This window comes from Mirounga angustirostris, unplaced genomic scaffold, assembly GCF_029215605.1.
Source record: "Mirounga angustirostris isolate CCGP_5_RB_7025 unplaced genomic scaffold, mMirAng1.0.hap1 SCAF_15, whole genome shotgun sequence".
NCBI lineage: Eukaryota > Metazoa > Chordata > Mammalia > Carnivora > Phocidae > Mirounga > Mirounga angustirostris.
The window spans coordinates 31,743,974-31,762,724 of record NW_026991723.1 but is presented as its reverse complement, the minus strand read 5'-3'; the positions used below and the strand labels follow the sequence as shown (position 1 = coordinate 31,762,724).

Sequence of the window (18,751 nt, the reverse complement as noted above, 5' to 3'; positions counted from 1 at the left end):
TGTGGAGGCCCTGTCCAAATCCCCAACTGAGTGGTAAAGCTAAAACTGTGGATTGAGCACTGTGGAATATGGCATAACTACAAAATGACAGTTTTATATGACTTAGCTAATAGAACTCAGGTCTTCTTGTTCCTGGGTCAATGTTCTTTCTAAATCATTTAAAGAAGCTGACTTTCTGTTTGGCCTATGGCCCTATGGTTTTAGTGTGACCAAACATTTCGAATTGTTCAGTTCAGTGTGTTGTTTTATTCCCCTCCAGTGCGCTTCCCCATGCCTCACATACTTTGGAGACCTAGCTATGTGTTGAACCAAATTTTTAATGATTTTTGAAGAAGCAGAGGTAGAATGACCTCCATTCCCAAGCTTAGACTCAGCGTTTGCTTCCTCCCTGCAGGGCTCTTCAGCTCTTTAGGTCTTAGTTTCCTCATCTCAAAAATGAAGAGGTTGCATGAAAGCCAGGGTCTTCCTATCCCTTTGACTCTTTCTTGTGCTCCTATACAGGCTCCCACTTCAGCCCCTTCCTTCCCCTTTCCCTGGGCCTGCTACTTCAATACCAGCAGCTGTACCAGCCTTGCCCCACAAAAGATGTCATTCTCAGAAAAATGCACAAGCTCTGCCTCAGCCCTGTGCCCCCTCCTCTCTTTCACTACCTCACAGCAGATAGGATGACAAGGTTTGACAAGGGGGGAATTAAGTAACCTGGAGTCATGTCTTAGGCAAAGGCAGATCTGAAATCCAGGTAAGCCATGGACTTGGCTACATTCTGTCTTAGGGCAAAATGACAAAGAAAAAGAAAGTCTATAGAGTTTGTAGTATATATATATATATATATGGATTTGGGAAACTTTTAAGTGTTAGAGGAAAGCAATATATGGGAAAGAAACAACATGGAACAAACAGGTCTTTGGTTTTAGTTTAATTCTGAAGTTTAAAGTTGACATAATTTTTTTCTTTTACTTACAGTTTTTTTTTTAAGTAAAACTGGACAAGTAATATACAAACTATGGATTAAGGAAAAATTCAGTGGAGCATAAAAAATTTAGTAGGACTATGCAGAGTTAAATAATAAAAGTTCTTCTGTGTTTTTAAAAATTTACCTTTATATAGTATTTACCAAGTATTGTACTAAGTGCCAAGTATTGTACTAAGTGCTTTATATATTTAACTCCTTCAATCATCACAACAATTTCGTCAGGGAGGTACTATTATTTTCCCTATTTTATATGAGAAAACTGGGGCACAGAAAGATCAAGTAACTTGCCCAGGGATCCATGGCTAAAACCTGAAGCAAATATTTTCAGAATTCATGAGGTGCTCTAGAAAGAGGTGGAGGAATCTAAACCTCTTGGGTTTCAGATCTTCCTGCCTATCCCCCACATCCAGAGCAGAAACTCCTTGTCCATACTTGGTTTCTGCTTAAAGTTTACTTGGTCAAAAAAGTTTTGCTGTAAGAAAACAAATTGAAGTTTTGAGAATATGGCGTAAATCCCTGCCATTTGGATTATTTAACCCTGTAAAGGGAGAGTGAAACTAAAGCCCAGTTCATATGCCATCATTGGTCATCTAGTTGATGAGTAGATTTAGCAGCATCATAAGAAATCATTGCAGTTTAAGGTTGGAAGAGGGAATTCTCAAAACTTTGTCAGGAGTAGAAACCTTGTCTGAAAAAGAAATATTGCAAAGAACCCCAAGAAATTTTTAAAAATCAGTAATTTATTAATTTATTAATACAAATATGGTTTTAAGTTTAAATTTTAATATTTGCTCATTATAAAGTTAATTAGTCAGAGACTTTGTTTTCAGCATAATGGTGGATTAGTTACCATGACAAGTCCTTCTGACAAAAAGAACTAAAATCTTGAAAGAAATCTTTTATTTTATTTATTTTTTATTTTTTTTAAAGATTTTATTTATTTATTTGAGAGAGAGAGAATGAGAGAGAGAGAACACCTGAGAGGGGATAGGGTCAGAGGACGAAGCAGACTCCCTGCTGAGCAGGAAGCCCGATGCAGGACTCGATCCAGGGACTCCAGGATCATGACCCGAGCCGAAGGCAGTCGCTTAACCAACTGAGCCACCCAGGCGCCCCTTGAAAGAAATCTTTTAAAAAATCTTTTCAAAACTCATTGTTGAACTACAGGGAAAGTTAGTGTTCAAAATACTGGGAGGCAAGAAATCTTGGCTTTTTCCTAAAGTTGTCTGCTAAATGCTAGAGACAGGGTAGACAACTACATGAAATACAGGGCCCAGGAGATAAAGCCCAGGATATGCCTAACATGGGGATTCTAATAATGCATGGCTTAAACCTGAACACCCAAAGGGCTGCACTTGCAGTGTAAGGGTGATTGAGATAAATAAACCTCACTTGCAGAAGGGCACCACTAGGAAGTTTGTTTGAACTCAACTCTGGCACTGGATAGAAAGAAAACCATTCTTCTGAGGATTTCTCTCCTCATGAAAAGTCAGACCTCGTATGGGTTTGCAGTCTGAAATCACACTACCTGTGTGTTTCCAAAAGTCTGAAATAGAGAATTAAATATAAAATGGTTTTAGGTTGGTAATTCCTCAAGAAAAATGGGAAAGGCAAACACAAGTCTTATCTTGAACTTAGCTGCAGCCCAAACCAGAGTATTCATTTACACACAAAAATTTCCAGGGCAAATGAGTAGTTTGCTGTCAAAGTTTATAAAACAAACAGGAATACTGGTGAGAAGCACAGAAGGAACAGACAGCAGAAACCAACCTGCAAAGTTGGTGTATGTATTAGAACAATCAAGAATGACATATAAAACACCTGATTTTAATATCTTTAGATAGAGTTCTAAAAATATTGAAAACAGGAACAAGGAAAAATTAAATTTGGAGAAGATCCAAATAGAATCTCTAGAAATAAAAAATGTAATATTGAAATTAAAACTTCATTAAACAGCAGATTAAATAGCAGATCAGACATAGTGAACTAGATAGAGTCAGTGAAAGAGAAAATATATCTGAAGATATTCTTTGGAATACAATTCAAAGATACATAGAGATGGAAAATATGGAAAAGGGGGTGAGAAACTTGGAGGACAGATAATGTGTATCTATTTGGAATTTTGGAAGGGAATGATAAAATACGGAAGGGAAAATATTTGAAGGTATAAAGACCGAGAACTTCCAAAATCATTCAAAGACTCCAATTTTCAGATCTAAGAATCCCAAGCAAGTTAAAAAATGAAAGAAATCCATATTTTGATATATTAATTATGAAACTGCAGAACATTGAAAAAAGAGAGAAGGTGAGGAAAATGAAGCTATTGGGGTGAGGAAAAAGAAAATTTTGATTGGGTTTATGGATGGATGGTTGTTAGTCTTAGAGTAGTCCCCACTTTCACAAACCTGTGAAATTAACATTAGGTATCTTTGGAACCATTAAGGGCAGATCTTCACTCAAAGTCACATAGGGAGTGGGTACATGGTGGAGTCAGGACCAGAACTCTGGTCTCCCAACTCACAAAGTGGTAGCTGTCACTGCTCTTTCCTCTCTACCCTGCTGCTGTTTCTTTAAGATATTAAACAATAGCAAAGAATAACAAAGTGTGAAGAAAGCACAGGCAACAGTTTCAGTTTATCAGGGAAGTTTTCGGCACTGTCCTTATGTATCATATGTGGAATTTAATAACTATTTTAATACATTCTTACACAGTACAGTGTCCCATCTTTAGGAACCGATGAAGCTGCTCAGTTTTCCAGGTGGGGGTAAGGAACATAGCCCTGTTTCCTTTAAGCTTATAAAATAATGTGAGGGTAGAATGAGAAAGGTTTTAGAAGATGTAATTAAAGCAGAGTCACAGAAAATAGTTCTGGCACAGCATTCTGTATAGGTGGCAGAAGAACAAGTGGAGATAGATGCATGGAGATAGATGCAAAATCTCAATCTGGAGAAAGGCTTTGCTGAGAAATACACATAGAGAAAGCAGGTATCAAGCCACAGCATGTGTATATACCTGAGTCACTAAGTCATAAATCAGTACTCAAAACTGGAGATGAAATACAATCTGTTTTGCTTCAGTTCACTGCCTTAGACCTGGATTGTTTTACTTTCTAAAAAGTTTATTTATACTGAGATCCACAAAGGAAGACAATCTGCAAGGGTTTTGTCTCAAGACAAATCATTTGTATATATATCAAAATCTATCATCTCTGTTCATGAAAAGATAATAATTGCATTTAGGTATATGTATGTATGCAAGAATTATTTCTGAGTCTTGCCTAATTCTCTACAAATATATACCAACATGTGTAAGAACATCTGGAATTAGCAACAATAGAAGCAAAATAGATTGCTTAACCAAGAATGAAAACTTGCACATTACTGTTAGTTTTGACTCTGGGGATAGTGCCCAGACTACAAAGCCTGAAGTACTTTAATATTTGTATAATTTGAAATCCTAAAAAGGATACAATTCTTTGGGAAGTATCCTAAATTTTATCAGGTAACTTGCTGTTTGTTTTTTAAGAGAAACATGAGATTTTTAGACAAGCAAAGATTTAAATTTTGAAGCTCATCTTCAGAGTAGAATGTAATATATATCTTTAAATTGGCTCACTTGTAAAAAGACAGGCTTGGGTATGGTACATATTTCAACTACATAAAACATTGAAGAGGAGAAATTTATTCCAGATACCACCAATATATATTTAAAGCCAGTGAAAGTATACCTAACTTCAATTTCCAGTGCACAAGGATGCCACTTAGATACTTCAAGAATTGATCCTGGGAGCTAGCAGGCTTTGGAAAACTAAGGAATAACAAGACGAATTTCTAAAAGGATGAGCCAGATATTTATGGAAATGGGGAAAGAGGAGCTCTAGTCTCTAAAATTTAAAAGCAAGAGAAGACAGCCTGAAGCAGCAGCTGAGGTAACAAAACTTTGTATTGGTGGAAGATAAATGTAGCAGACCTCCTTTAAAAATAAAAACCTTATAAAAAAAAGTTTTTAAGAGTGGAGATCAACTACTGGTTAGTCAAGTGCTTGCTAATTATATTATGAAGACTAAAGATAAGTTTCAAAAATAGATATAAAAAGATAAGTTTCAAAAGGTAAGTTTCAGGCTTCTGACACCCAACCAGAAGGTAAGAATTGTCCTTGTGCTAAAAACACAAACCAGTCAGCCAGTCAGCCTTTATTTTGATGTCACATGTAAAACCTTAATATGATCTGTTTTATCAATGGTTGTGATAGGGGTGCCTGGGTGGCTCAGTTGGTTAAGTGTCTGCCTTCAGCTTGGGTCATGGTCCTGGGATCGAGCCCCACATCAGGCTCCCTGCTCAGCAAGGAGTCTCTTCTTCTTCAGTCCCTCCCCCTTGCTCGTGCTCATTCTCTCTCTCTCAAATAAATAAAATCTAAAAACAAAACAAAACAAAACTCAAAAAACTCCAAATGTTTGTGATAAATTACACAAAGTGGATACTTTGTTAAATTATATGTCATTTGAACAATGTTTTAATCAAGAAAATTAATCAGGGTGGATTATTATTAACTCATAATGATTCAACAATACCTCGACTAAATTTTTTTAAGTATGTTGTATTCAAAGTATATAAAAACTAGCTCTTTCTGCCATCTTGGAGCCGACTGGGAACAGGACTCCTAAAACAACGAAGTCTGTGGTCCAAGGCCATTTTTGCTGACTATAAGTGGGGTCTCTGCAACTGGAGGGAGCACTCAACTCCTCTTAAAATTGAAGGTGTTTATGGTCGAGATGAAATTGAATTCTATCTAGGCAAGAGATATGCTTATGCGTACACAGCAAAGAACAACACAGTAACTCCTGGTAGCAAACTGAGCAAAACCAGAGTAATCTGGGGGAGAGTAATTTGTGCTCATGGAAACAGTGACATGGTTCATGCCAAATTCTGAAGCAACCTTCCTGCTAAAGCCACAGAATCCATGTGATGCTGTACCCCTCAAGGATTTAAACTTACTGAAAAGTAAATAAATAAAGGTATAGATTTGTTAAAAAAAAAAAAAGTCTACAAAAATTAAATTTGTGACCATGGGGTTAAGAGAATAATCCCCGCTTTTTTTTCCTACTATGGTATTACACTTAAAAAAAAAGTGATTCCTGACTTTTTTTTCCTGAAACCCAAATACAATATGATGACTTGTCTTGTTCCCTAATTAATGTTGCTTTGTAACTTGGAGACAATAGACAAATGCCTCAACTCCAGAATTACAATCTTAAGGAAGACATGTTTTTCTCTAAATTGTGTTTGCCTAGCTAACTCAAGTCTGGGGAAAAATTACTAGCTACCCCAGACTGAAATAGTGTATTTCTAAGAAAGATAAAGAAAATGCATGTATTAAAGGAGAACCACAATGCCCACCTATCAGAATGGCTAAAATGAGGAAGATAGGATATATCAGTATTTGCAAGGATTTGGGACAAATGGAATTATTTTACATGGCTGATTAGAGTATAAATTGGTACACCGACTTTGGGAAAAAACTTGGTAGTATTCAAAAGCATACTTTTGGCCCAACAATTCTACTTGAAGGTATATATGAAAGGCATAAAAATGCCAAAAGACATAATAAGGGAATGTTCATAGCAGTCTTAGTCATATAATGCTAAGTTGGAAATATTGAAAATGTCCATCTACATTATAATAGATAAATTGTTGCACATTTATTTAGAGGAATTCTAACCAGTAATGAGATAAACAAGCTACATCTATGTGCAGCTACAGGGATGGATCTCACAAACACAATGTTGAGTGAAAGGATAGATGCAAAGGGGTATATACTGTATGAATTAGTTTATAAATAGTTCAAAAACCCCACAGGCAAATTGAACGTATTATATTAGAAAACATAACGCTATTCTTGAGGTACAGGGTAGTGACTAGAAGGTTCTTAGAGTTTTATACTTGTCTATTTCTTTAAATGGTTACTTACGTTTGTTCACTTTGTGACAATTCATTAAGCTATACAGTTATGATTTATGCAGTTGTGTGTGTGTGTGTGTTATATGTGAATGAAAATTTTTTAAGTAAAAGAAAGAGAGACTGTCAGTGAATTCTAAAATATACAGCTTCCATATTTTTAAAAAAGATTTTATTTATTTGACAGAGAGAGAGAGACCACACACAAGGGGAGAGGCAGAGGGAGAGGCAGACTCCCCACTGAGCAGGGAGCCCGATGCAGGACTTGATCCCAGGACCCTGGGATCACAACCTGAGATCATAACCTGAGCAGAAAGCAGACGCTTAACAGACTGAGCCACCCAGGTGCCCCCAGATTCCCCATTCTTAAGTGTGGTGGTCAAAGAGATTCATTGACAGAATTAAGTAAGCACTCTATATCATGGTTGAAAAAATTAAAGAAGTGTCAGCATCTGTGTTTGAGAATGCATTGATCTGTCAGGAAAATGGTCAGATGGGAAATGCACACATTCTCTTCTTCCCTTAGTACAAAACAAGTGGTTCTGATATGCCTGATTAAAGACTTAGTTTTCTGATCTGAAGGAATTGAAAGTTGCTCAGATTAAAAGAAATTTTTTAGGTGTTTTTGAAATAAGGCATTTTGAAATCCTCATGGTAACTTTGAAAAGAGTTTGGCTGCCCTTCTCAGAAGGTTTTTTTTTTTTTATAAGTTCTTAAAAACCGAAAATGGCTGAAGTTCTGTGGGAATTAGAAGATGTTGAGAATTACCTGGGTTGAATGCTGTTTCTTAGTGGACAAATCTCTTTTCTTTCCCCAAAGAATAAATTTAGGTATGCAGAAACATAAGCCATTCATGGCAATCCTGTCTGTCTGCCAATAATGCATCTAGGAGTAGGCATGTGACTCAGATCTTGTCAATGAGACAAAGGGGAGGTGTGTCTGGGACTTCTGGGAAAATTTTTTCCTTAAGAATAAGCACTTTTTGACATGCACTCACTTGGCCTCTGTGAGGATGTGATGTTCAGAGCTGGACCAACCATCTCCCATAAAGGGAGAGATCATAGACAGTCTGAGGACCGCAGAGCAGAAGGGTGAGAAGAGCTTGGGTCTTTGGTGATGTCCTTGATTCTTTGCATCAATTGTGGGACTGACCACTTTAGAACTTCTTGTTAAGTGAGCAACAAGTGTCTTATATTTTAAGCCATGTTCAATTCATTATTCTATTTTTGCAGCTAAAGCATATCAAGTGATACAAATTCTCTTTGTTTTTTGTCTAAATGTCATCACATTGACTTTTTCTAAATCCTAAAATGAAATGGCAAACAACTAATGTATTCTGGACATTGATTTAATAATATCTTTAAATACGGCTGGATTATTTAAACATTTCCCCTGCCCCTCATGCTCAAAGCTCTTCTTTTTTTCTTTTAATTTAATTTTTATTTTTTGTTTTATTTTTAAAAAAGATCTTATTGATTTATTTGAGAGAGAGAGAGAGAACATGAGAAGAAGGAGGGGCAGTGGGAGGGGGAGAAGCAGATTCCTTGCTGAGTTGGGAGCCTTACAACTATTCAGGCAGGCCAATCCCAGGACCCTGAGATCATGACCTGAGCTGAAGGCAGACACTTAACCAACTGAGCCATTTAAGCGACCCCTTAATTAAATTTTTAATTAAATTTATCAAATTTTATTAAATTCGGTAGTGTTAACTAGATCTGTTCTGCAGCAGATATCTAGAACTTTTTCATCTTGCAAAACTGAAACTATATTCATTGCACAACAACTCCCTGTTTCTCCCTTTCCCAGACTCCTGATGACACTGTTCTACTCTCTGTTTCTATATGTTTGACTACTGTAGACACCTCATATAAGTGAGATAATATAGTATAGAGTATTTGTGTCTGGGTTACTTCACTTAGTGTAATGTTCCCAAGGTTCATCCATGTTGTAGCATGTGACAAGATTTCCTTCTTTTCAAAGACAGAATAATATTCTATTGTATGTATATACCACATTTTCTTTATCCATTTATCAGTGAATGGACATTAGGGTTGATTTTACCTCTTGGCTATTTTGAATAATACTGCAATAAACATGGGTGTACAAATATGTCTTCAAGATCCTGCTTTCAATTCTTTTGGATATATACCCAAAAGTGGATTGCAACGTGATATAGTAGTTCTATTTTTAATTTTTTGAGGAATTGTCATACTCTTTTCCATATCAGCTAGTTTAAACACTTTAATATTTAAATAATTTTATATTTTAAACAAAATTATAGCATAATAATATGAATATATAAATGATACATTAAAACCAATAAAAATATATATGAAAGAAAATGCGTGATATGTGAGAAATCTGAAGGATAAACTGAAATTTTTTTGTATCAGGACAAGATTTAAAAAACTTCTAAGTAACCATTTGATATGCTCTTTTAAAAATAAATTCAGACACAAAATGCTTTGAAACTAGAACTCAATCACAAGACGAAAGTCAGAAAGAACTCAAATACATGGAGGCTAAAGCGCATGCTACTAAAGACTGAATGGGTCAACCAGGAAATTAAAGAAGAGTTAAAAAGAATTCATGGAAACCAATGAAAATGAAAACACAACTGTTCAAAATCTTTGGGATGCAGCAAAGGCAGTCCTAAGAGGAAAGTATATAGCAATACAAGCCTTTCTCAAGTAATAAGAAAGGTCTCATATAGACAACCTAACCCTACACCTAAAGGAGCTGGAGAAAGAACAGCAAATAAAACCTAAACCCAGCAGGAGAAGAGAAATAATGAAGATCAGAGCAGAAATCAATGAAATAGAAACTAAAAGAACAGTAGAACAGATCAATGAAACTAGGAGCTGGTTCTTTGAAAGCATTAACAAGATTGATAAACCCCTGGCCAGACTTATCAAAAAGAAAAGAGAAATGACTCAAATCAACAAAATCATGAATGAAAGAGGAGAGATCACAACTAACACCAAGGAAATACAAACAATGATAAGAACATATTATGAGCAACTCTATGCCAGCAAATCAGATAATCTGGAAGAAATGGATGCATTCCTAGAGATGTATCAACTACCAAAACTGAACCATGAAGAAATAGACAACCTCAACAGACCTGTAACCACTAAGGAAATTGAAGCAGTCATCAAAAGTCTCCCAACAAACAAAAGCCCAGGGCCAGATGTCTTCCCAGGGGAATTCTACCAAACATTTCAAGAAGAATGAATACCTATTCTTCTGAAACTGTTCCAAAAAATAGAAATGGAAGGAAAACTTCCAAACTCGTTTTACGAGGCCACCATTACCTTGATCCAAAACCAGACAAAGACCCCATCAAAAAGGAGAATTACAGACCAATATCTTGGTAAACATGGATGCAAAAATTCTCACCAAAATACTAGCCAATAGGATCCAACAGTACATTAAAAGGATTATTCACCACGACCAAGTGGGATTTATCCCTGGGCTGAGAGCTTGGTTCAACATCCCCAAATCAATCAATGTGTTAAAATACATTAATCATAGAAAGAACAAGAACCATATGATCCTGTCAATAGATGCAGAAAAAGCATTTGACAAAGTAGAGCATCCTTTCTTGATCAAAACTCTTCAGAGTATAGGGATAGAGGGTACATACTTCAATATCATAAAAGCCATCTGTGAAAAACCCATAGCAAATATCATTCTCAATGGGGAAAAACTGAGGGTTTTCCCACTAAGGTCAGGAACATGGAAGGGATGTCCACTATCACCCCTGCTATTCAACATAGTACTAGAAGTCTTAGCCACAGCAATCAGACAACAAAAAGAAATGAAAGGCATTTGAATCGGCAAAGAAGTCAAACTCTCACTCTTTGCAGATGATATGATACTTTATGTGGAAAACCCAAAAGATTCCACCCCAAAATTGCTAGAACTCATACAGGAATTCAGTAAAGTGGCAGGATATAAAATCAATGCATAGAAATCAGTGGCATTCCTATACACCAACAACAAGAAAGAAGAAAGAGATATTAAGGAGTTGATCCTATTTACAATTGCACCCAAAACCATAAGATGCCTAGAATAAATCTAACCAAAGAGGCAAAGAATCTACTCAGAAAACTATAAAATACTCATGAAAGAAATTGAGGAAGACACAAAGAAATAGAAAAACATTCCATGCTCATGGGTTGGAAAAACAAATATTGTGAAGATGTCAATGCTACCTAGAGCAATCTACACATTCAATGCAATCCCCATCAAAATATCATCCACTGTTTTCAAAGAAATGGAACAAATCATCCTAAAATTGGTATGGAACCAGAAAAGACCCCAAATAGCCAGAGGGATGTTGAAAAAGAAAAGCAAAGCTGGCGGCATCACAATTCTGGACTTCCAGCTCTATTACAAAGCTGTCATCATCAAGACAGCATGGTACTGGCACAAAAACAGACATATAGATCCATGGTACAGAATAGAGAGCCCAGAAATGGACCCTCAACTCTATGGTCAACTAATTTTTGACAAAGCAGGGAAGAATGTCCAATGGAAAAAAGACAGTCTCTTCAACAAATGGATATTTAATTCCTTTTTTAAAAAAATAAAGTATTTGTATTTTATTTTTTCAGGTGTAGAATTTAGTGATTTATCACTTACATGCAACACCCAGTGTTCATCACACACACACAAAATCTTTATATATTTATAACAAAATAAAATTGCCAATATGAACTCATGATTTTATGTATATATGTTTCTTCCCCTATCTCTGTAACTGAACTGATTTAATGTCAGTATTAAGATGAAATAATCCAGTATATATCCCAGGGCCCATAGTTTGTAATCTAATAATGTTCTCCACTGAAGAAATCAGTGTCCTTACAGCACACACACAAAAAACTTTAAATGGTTGAAAGACCTAAATGTGAGACAGGAGACCATCAGAATCCTAAAGAAAACACAGTTTATGTTATGGGTGGAAGAAATGAAAGATGAGCCAAAATAACTTGTTGCCTGAAAACAGTGATGCATTTTTCAAAGTTCTGAGGTGATTAATAAAAGAGCAAATGGGCCAGCATAAAAGGGCTTCTATGTGCCAAATTTGACCATTTGAGTCAAAACAATAAAAAATATAGCTAATCAAAACAAGTTAAGTTTGAAAACGATTTAGTTACAATAATGTCAACAAAAATCATGAGTCCATAATGATGCTCAAAGAAGAAAAACACTAAAAATAAAAACTGTTTTCTGTTAAAAATATTATTTCATTTTACCTTTATTCAGAAGTTAATTGTAAATATATTTCCATAATAAGTGAAAGTTTTCCCTTGTACAAAGACTGAAGTTACATCTTGCATAACTTCTGTAGGAATTTCCACCTTATTTTGGGATATGCTTATCAAATAGTAACAGAAATACTGGTCAAGTTGTTAAAAGTTCTGTAAAACTTTAGATATTCCACCCTACCCTTACTGCTACATTATCCCAGATTAGTTGGTATACTACAAAGCCAGAAAGAGAGTCTCTCCCAATGCTGGTGTTCAGCTGGCATTCTCCATGTGGCTGGTTCTTTTCCTATTTATCTCTGCTCATGCCATACCAGCTGTTTAATATCACCCCTGGATAAACCATGAGATATTTTTTCACAACCAAATAGCCACCTAGTAATACACTGTGTCATGTATTAGATGATATTAAATTTGATTATTAGAAGAAATTTACAAATTAAGAGTATGGAAGTGCCTGCCCTCCTTTCTGTTCTTTCTTCTTTCTTTCTTTCTTTTTCTTCTTTCTTTCTAGAGTGAGGGAATGGTCACATTTTAATGTCCCAGTCCTTGGGCGGTGGGCTGTCCAGCACCCAGCCATTCCTCATGGCCTAGCTGCTCATGCTGGTGGTGGCTGGCCCGCTTCATCAGGGCTTTCAGCAGAGCCTGTCCCATCTTCCTAGGGCACCAATTTCACATCCAGCTCCAGCTGACCCATGTAGAAACTGAGGGCAGAAGCCCAGAGCAGGCCCATGGCCAGAACAGCCCCCATGCCCACCAACTAGGGGGTGCTGCCCACACCATGCACAGGCCATGCAGCAGGAAGAAGCTACTGGCAGCTTCCCAACCCATGTCAAGAGTATGGAAGCTTTCCATTCACAGGTGTGGAGGTTCCTGGCCGTTGACCTGAAAAAACTTAAGTTACAATCCACCCCCTGGATATTTAATTCCTGTACAAGTTTAAACAGAGCTTCCTTGTGCAACAACAGAAAATAGAACTCAGAGGGCTGGAAACTTGCCCGTGATGGTATGACAAGCCTTTGTCTCCCACTTTGCCTACTTCATGGGCTGCTCCAGCTATTCCCCAAACTGTTGACTTCATCATCATTATGTGGGATTCTAAGTAGGTTCAACCTTGATTACTTGGTAACTGGGTTTGTGGTGAAAGCTACTAACATGGAAAGACTGTGTTAACCACCTCTCTTCTTCAAGATAAGACTTAATTGTTCTTCTCCTCTGGACAGATAATGACCTCTTCCTGAGTATACCCCAATGATGCAGAGTGAAAGAATATAACTGGTGTTCCTTCCTTTGCCAAGAAGAGGACTCGCATATAATAGGTACAGAAGTTATCTGGACCTAATGGTGAACAACAACCCTAGAGGTTAGGAGTCACTGCATTGGTCTGCCAAGAGAGTAGTCTAAATAAACCCAGATGCTCATTTAGGAGCATATATCATAAATAACCAGAAAAAAAATTGGATGCTGCTAAAAAATGGACTTCTATCTAATTTTTATACTTTTATGAATTTAGAAATACAAGGATTTATAAACAATAGTATTTTTCCAACTGACACATCACAATGCAAATTGTTTTAATGCTTCCAAATGCTGAGTCTGATCTCATGGACCTCATAGTAACAAGGAGAAATCATGCTACTTGACATAATGAAAGGTAATAATAATTAGACAACCAGATGTAAGCATTACATGTCATGTCTTAAGCATAGGAGCCTCCAAACTTTCTTAGTAAAACAGCTTATACTCCTTTGAGTTAATAATATCCAATTTATTCTATTAACCACCACACTGTGACAATTATGATTATGGTAAGAAACAATATGATTCTTGAGTAAGTCAGTGAAGATGAAATATGCACCATCTTTGATAAAGTAGTGCTATATATACATTCAGGTAATATGTATCTTATATAGGTCATAGTGAAGAAAAAAAAAAAAGGAAGCTGAATATATCCACCAAATTACATTAGAATGAATATTGGCACCTATGTCTGTGGCTGAAACTTTCTTTTTAAGCAGACTCCACACCCACGTGGAGCCCAATGAGGGCCCCAAACTCACAACCCTGAGATCAAGACCTGAGCTGAGATCAAGAGTTGGACGCTTAACCAACTGAGATACCTAGGCACCCCTGAGGCTGAAACTTTTTAAAAAGATTGGAAAGAAAAATTACTCAAATAAGCTGAATACTACAGCTACTACTAATTTACCAATATGAAGCAGTCATGCTGATTATTGATGAAGTTTTGTTCAAACAGGATTGCTAAAGAATGTGGACAAGTAATACATATATGTACATATATTAATACATAAAAGATAATGGAAAAATATAACCTCAGGAAGGAAAAATTTTGGAACTAATAAATTCAGGCTAAGGGAATATTCATGTTTGTATATAATAAGCCCCCAAAGAACCCAAGAGAAAAAGCACACAATCTCCTAAGGAAAAAAATGTTAACTGCTTAAATAACATTTCTGAAACAACTGCCACTGATAGAGCCAACAGGCTAAGAAGTGAGAGTGATTGATATTTGAACACAGGAGACATGCAAAACTATGAAGTTCTGTCAAAGTCTTTAAAAAAAAATATTGAATCTTTGCTAGGAAATTCAAGAGAAATAATGAGCAAAACATTATGATTGCAAAAAGTCTCGGATGCACTAGTGTTGCTGGGGAAAATTGTGGCAATCATCTAATTAATAAGATGTTCAAAGTGAAGAGGAAGTAGATGTAGACTGTTGTGCTAATTAAAAGTGAAAGCACCAAGCCAAGTTTGTGGGTGGACCCCTCTTGGTTCTGGCAATACCAATGGGAAAGAAAGTTACATAAGAAAATGGTGGCTGGCAGGGAAACTTTCCCTCAGATGTCAATGAATGTAACCCTAAAAAAATAGGTGGAAGGTTTTATGTCATCTCACTAATATTTTTACGTTTGAAAATTATGGACACTTTGGGGTGCCTGGGTGGCTCAGTCGTTAAGCGTCTGCCTTCGGCTCAGGTCATGATCCCAGGGTCCTGGGATCAAGCCCCGCATTGGGCTCCCTGCTCGGCGGGAAGCCTGCTTCTCCCTCTCCCACTCCCCCTGCTTGTGTTCACTCTCTCGCTGTGTCTCTCTCTGTCAAATAAATAAATAAAACCTTAAAAAAAAAAAAGAAAATTATGGACACTTTGAATAGAAAATGGCTTTACAAGATTAAAGTCTCACTAAATGAAGTGTTTGGAATCCATCTTCCTTCTTGGTTCTTTTCCTTCATGGGATGTAACTCTGGGTTTTAACCTCTAATTTGAAATTTACTGATTGAGTTATCTTGGGTTAGTACAATCTTTACAAATTTTTCTTGCTTAACTTTATAAATGGAGAATGTTATCTCACAGAGATGCTCTGAGGATTAAATGGGATAATGTGAGGAAAATATCTCATATTTAGTACGTGATCAGTGATTAATAATAGTTACCTTTAATGACTGCTTCCGACTTGCTTTATCTTCATAGGTATCAGAACACCTAAGGTAGGATGTTTTGTTATTGTTACTGTTTTGTTTGTTTTATATTTTGCACCAGAGGAAAAAAAATCAGGGTCAGGAAAATTAAGTAAGATCCAAAATCACACAGGTAGTCAGTGAAAGATGATGTCTGAATAAAAAAAAATCTGTGTGTTTTTACTATTATGCTATATTGCACTCTTCACATAAAGCAAAAACAAAACCAAACATTTTTACAGAATATAGCATAATCTACTGACAATAACAAGGCCAGCATGTGAGTATGTGCCAGGAGTCTGTTATAGGGAGGAAGTGGCCCAAACTCCTTACTTCCCCATTACCATCCTGCAACAATGAACTTTGGCTGACCTGTAAGGCTTTGTTCTCTTAAGGCTTACTTTTGCATGCAAATGTCAGCACCAGAGAACCCTGAGGGAAACTGAAAAAAGATTAGAGGTTCTACCAGGATTTCCTGAAATCCTTGAACCAACCATCATTTTGTTTAAAGGAATTAAGTTTTCTTTCTGCTATTCAAGGAAATTATTTTTGGTCTTAATGTTTCAAATGTCCCTGCTACAAGCTGTGATATAAAGAAGAAAAATTCTGACTGACACTTTTGATTTCCACCGTGTTTGCCAGAATTTCAACTTGTTGAGTAAAAGATACATTGATTTTGGCAGTCACACTCACATCTCCAAAAATGACCTCATGCTCTCAGATTTACTGGCATAAAAATTCCCTAGGGTATATTTTTTCTTCCCTAAATGCAGTCCCCTCTGCAGAACTTCTCTGTAAAGAGTTAATTCTGCATGCATATCTCCAAAAAAGGCCTTGTGCTGTCATATTTACTGGCATAAATATTCCTTGGTGTTTATTTTTTTTCCTCCCTTCAGTGCTACACACACTTAACCACACCCCACAGCATTTCCCTGTAATGATTTAATTCCCCCATGGATGAACTTTTTACAATTGAATCTCAAACACATTCCCAGAAGTTAGTTGTAAGCTCTGTTTCTTTAACCCTCTGCTGAACCTAACCAGGAGAGGGAGCTCCCATTTCTCAGTCTCCTGCCTTACTTTCAGCCCTGTTTCAAACCCTAAATAAAAGTTCTGAGAATTCTTCCTTCTCTATAAATGGGAAAGAGAAAGAGGTACATTCTGGCTGTAGATATTGTAAGCTAAACAGTGATGGGAAATAGAAAAATATCTAGATCATTGCTAAGAAAATGAATTATGCTGCTGCCAGTGAAGGACTGGTAGGAAATCTAGGATCCTTTCAGAGAAAAATGGAAAAAATGTGAAATTTGAGCTTCAGGGAGTGATGCTTGTGCAGAGAGTTCTTAACTATTTAAGGATACTACTCAACTCTATGATTCTTCTCAAGCACTCCAAACTTTGGAAATAGAGGATTCTGAAGTTTTCTGAACACAGAACTGTGCCTTTTGGGGGACAAAATTAAAAGAGGAGCAAAAAGTATTCTAAAGACAAATGTGACAAGCAATAGGTAAGGATATTGGGAACAGCACTGGACCACAGTGGCATACAGGGATGATTCAAGCTTCTGCAGAGGAGGGAGTGAGAGTCAGGAAGATCCAACCACACCTACTCCTAAACTCTCAAGTTTCCAAAGACCTGGAATCAACTTTGTGCAGCCATGATATGTTTGGATTTTTACCATTTTCTTTATTAAAATAGTCTGGAGGCATGTATTTATGTGTGGAAAGATAAGGCAGAGAAAAGAGCAAGGAGGAAAAATTGCCACAAGGCAGACGGCGAGAAAGAAAGTGAATAAAACACTCTTTTAAAGAAAGTGTCGAAATGAAGAATAGTAGCAAAACTAATGAGCTTTTGAACTTACTCATTTAGGATGACAATTCCTTATTTTCTCATAAATGGTTTATTTTTTGAGCAGATGATTTTGAAAGGATGGCCCCTCTTAGTTCTTTTATTTGTCCCCCTTTTTTGAAGTCACTGGTAAACAATTGTGAGTAGGTCTGTCTTGGATAAGCATTAGCAGTATGGAGTAGAATTATCAACTTGTTTTATAAAGTTTTGTGGTGGGGGATGGAAACTTACTATAAAGACTATTATAATCAATTTTAGAAATTTATTAATAGTTTTCCAAATCACCCAAAGGAAATCAAAGTGGAATTATAAGTTAGTAGCAACTGCTATTATCAACTTTTACTGGTATTGACAATAAATAACAAATCAGTCTAATCCTTTATTTTATAGAAATAAAAACCAGTTCTCCATGGTTCCCAAGATCTTATTTTACCAAACCTGACAAAAAATGTACAAGAATATTAGTTTTATTCTTACCGTGTAATCTTGTTTTGATTTCTTCTCTGAAAAGCTGCAGCTCTGTGTTCAGAGAGCTTGTAGATTCTATTTATTACCCAAAGTTTGGCAGAGAACCAAATTGCTGTAAGAAGGAGATCTGAGAGGGTGAGATTTTGGCAGGATTTTAATTGTGTGAAAAGAGCCAATAGAATTACAATCCTGTCAACATTCAAGATTCCTACTTTCTGTCTTCTCCCCATCTCCATCTTAAAATTTAATTCAACAATTATAGATTTATGGGTTTTTTTATTTCCACCTCACATCAGAATTATCTTATATGCAACCCCCACTCCCATCTCCAACTCACAATCCTCCTCTGCCCCTGCCCCAACACATTACAACTTGGCTGTCTTCAGAGTTGAACTTCACCTTCAGCACTGTTCATATGGAAATTCTTGGAGGGAGTTTTAAGGCAATAGTGAGAAGTTCCTGAATTTACCTTCTCCCATGAACACTCCAAATCTACAGCTACATAGAACCAATTCCCTCTGAAAAAGATCTGAAAATTAGATGAACTGCTCTCCACAACAAAAGGATACAACAAAGATAAAAGAACCACATCAAGATGGGGTAGGAGAGGCAGAGACACAATCTCACAAAAAATCCAACCCCTGGCATGGCAACAGACAAAGGGAAGGATGTCACCAGATGGGTGCTTTTCCCAGAGGAGTGAGGGTTAGTATCCCATATTGGGTGCCACAGCCTGTGAGATCTGCACTGGAAA

General features: G+C 36.6%; 1 protein-coding gene across 3 annotated transcripts in view; it reads right to left on the bottom strand.

Moving 5' to 3' along the window:
* The window catches only part of IL33 (interleukin 33), a 43,217-nt gene extending 25,061 nt beyond the window's left edge, over positions 1-18,156 (bottom strand). For 2 of the 3 annotated variants that reach the window (XM_064580018.1, XM_064580020.1), the window contains exon 1: positions 18,007-18,156. The gene's annotated coding sequence lies outside the window, so the exon portion shown is untranslated. Of the gene's footprint in view, positions 1-15,657; positions 15,707-18,006 lie in introns of all 3 variants that reach the window. The other variant, XM_064580019.1, reaches the window with a different exon arrangement.
* Positions 18,157-18,751: the final 595 nt, after the last annotated feature.